The sequence below is a fragment of the Nelumbo lutea genome, chromosome 3, assembly GCF_056320005.1.
Source record: "Nelumbo lutea isolate HS-2025 chromosome 3, American lotus-T2T, whole genome shotgun sequence".
In the NCBI taxonomy this organism is placed as follows: domain Eukaryota; kingdom Viridiplantae; phylum Streptophyta; class Magnoliopsida; order Proteales; family Nelumbonaceae; genus Nelumbo; species Nelumbo lutea.
In genome coordinates, this window is record NC_142686.1 from 97108140 (window position 1) to 97111110 (window position 2971).

The following is a 2971-nucleotide window of genomic DNA, read 5'->3' on the forward strand; positions in this document are numbered from 1 at the left end:
AAGCCAATTCTTATAATACAGGGCTAGTTTTAAAACCTAAAAAATCAATGCCTTTGATTTATTGTTGTAGCCCCATTAATATGTCATTTTGGCACATTCCACCCTATATTGAGAATATCTCCCATCAATAATAATACACAAGTATGAAAGATATTCCCCATATAAAATTTACAGACATACAGTAAATTTACAGCATGTAAGATCGGTGTGAGGAGAAGATTCAGACTCAATTTGAGATCGATTCAGTCAGTGCAAAGCCCCTTTCAACAGTAAAATTTACAGACATATACATTCAGAATATCTCCCTAACTTCTTTAACAAGAAGAGAAGTGATCTTGTATTAGACCACGCTAAACCTCTCGTGGAGTAACCCAACACGGCAACAACCAAGAGAAACTGAGAAAGCTTATCGTATCTACATGAATAATGTAATTTGCCACCTGTCCTAGTTACGTTATGATGATTAGGACCTCCATTCAATTGATGTGGACTAGAAAATTATATTAAATTTTTAACCTAAGGCTGTATTTGGTTTTAATAGAAAATAAAAGAGAAATATAAAATTGGGGGAAGTTTACCTATGTAAGTATTTTAGATGTGATGACAATATTCCTTTTGCCAGTAGTTGAGGTCACTTGGTACCAGGTTCAAAATATAAGTACCACTTAATGGATCATGTTATAGTTCTATTTTGTAATGAAAATCATTTATAAACATATAAAAGATTGTTTTTTATAATTTGAAAATTTTTAGTGGCAATTATAACCAACACTATAATTTCTCAATGGCATTGTGTCATTCCACCTTTGTCACATGTCCATGTATTCAAATAGGGTGTCAATTGGACTGGATTTGGTCCAATTCGGTTTAGTCCAATGTGAGTCTATGACAAATGGACTTGGTCTAATCCAGTCCAATGAATATTTTGGACCATTTTGGACCAGTCCAGAGAGAGACTGTCCAATTTGTTCAAATTCCTGCTAATTAGATTTGTTTCAATTCAAACCTGGTTCATTGACACCTATGTTCTCATCTTCTATCAATGGACCAGATATTGGCTCAATCCAATATAAATTCATTATAGACAGACCAAGTCTAATCCAATATGTTTTATTGGTCCATTCAATCTGTCCAAATGGATTTTAATGTGAATGGAATCCAACCTAAAATCAAGTGTATATTTTTTACCTTGCTTGATACCCCTCCAAATAGGAAGTGCAAGGTCAAACCCACAAAACTACAAGTTCTTGATGATATGGCTAATGGGCCCCAAGTGCACCTCACTAAAAATATCGATATATATGTAGTATGTAATCGAATAGGAAGTATCAATTAATATCATATGGTATAAAATACTTAAGTTGGTTTTACTCAAGGCCCTCTCTTAGATAGGAAAATGAAATGCATTTCCATCGTGATACTAGTCACAGAAGGTTTTTCCCCCATTAAGCCCTCATGTGGGGCCAAGTGCCCTACCTTGGCCAGCTAATCAACAAAGAATGAATGTAAAAATGCACAACAGAAGTTATCAAAAGGCTAACGTCCCAATTATTTTATCATTGCACACTTTGGGGAAATGCTCATTGCACACAGAAGTTCCCAGCTCGCCTATCAGCTTGCACTAAATGACTATGTAGCCAACTAAGCCCATCTTGCTGCAAAGTGCATCAGTCCAGTGCCTTGATTGACTGCATGACATCACCAACATCATCACTCGCCCATCTAGCCTTGGGGCATGGGCACCAGACCTGTTTATGGGTCGGGTGGTCCGATGGGCCGGCCCAGTTTGGTCTGACCCTCAAACGGGCTTGAACATGCTTATAGGCCTGCGGGCTTAAATTCGGGCCAAAAAGCCTAGCCTGCAATAAATTCGAGCCAGGCTCGAGTTTTGTCAAAAGAGCACGGCCCAAGCCCAGCCTGGCCTGAGCCCGACCTAATATTAAACTTAAAAATAGTTATGCGATTATGTCCATTTGAATAAATTTTTTGATTTAAGAATGTAAAATTGTGTTTTAAAATTTAAAAGAAAGGAAAAAATATCATCTTGTAGGCCCATTGTTCATTTAAATAGAAAAAAAATACTATCTAAATTTTTACTTCTAATTTGAATAGGGAAATTTGTTTTTTTTTTTTCAATTAGATCGGGCTTTGGGCTCGAACTCGGGTTTCGGGCTTTTTACTAGGGCCGGGCTCGGGCTCGAACTCGGGCCTAATATATTTTCATTAGTGACAAGTGAAAGCCTGGCCCGAGCCCAGCCCAGCCCGGCCCATGAACAGGTCTAATGGGCACCCAGCAAGTGCTACCCATGAGAGAGTCATCACCCTCTCCTAAAGAGTATGTTAAGCTTTATAGTTGAAAAATCACATCATCGGACACCATCGCACATCATTAGCACTCCACCCACACACGACCCATGCCCTAATTAGATGCATAGCACTGCCTTCGTCACACACTTTGCCATAACATCTATGTTAAGTGTCAAGTCTAAGTATGTGGCATCAAGCCCTTCTGCCTACATGCTTGCAACCAATGTGCATTATTGCGTACCCAAGTCTGCCTTGTCTGGCCTAAGGCCCATCTACCTATGCATCCAACAGCAACAGTTTACCTTAGCCTAGTGCCTACCTGTGTTTTAACCATAGCATCAGACTTGTAAGCACAATGCGCCTATTGAGTCTCAACTAGATGCCTATAGGGCTAACAAACCACTCCCACCAAAAGAACCCAATGTCCTCAACAGAATTGCCTGTAGATACTGTTGGATTTGTTTCTCAAATTACTATAGTTTTCGCATCCTGTTTCTAGGTAGCCACATCTTTTAGAAGTCCTCTCCACTTTACCAAGTATTGTGTCCTCTAATTATTCTTGCTCTATCCAAAAGATTTGTGGTCCAATATCTTCTCTACATCATTCATGATTCGTTTCCTAATCACCAGTAGAACCTACCTTTGTGCTTGCCTAGACTGGTCC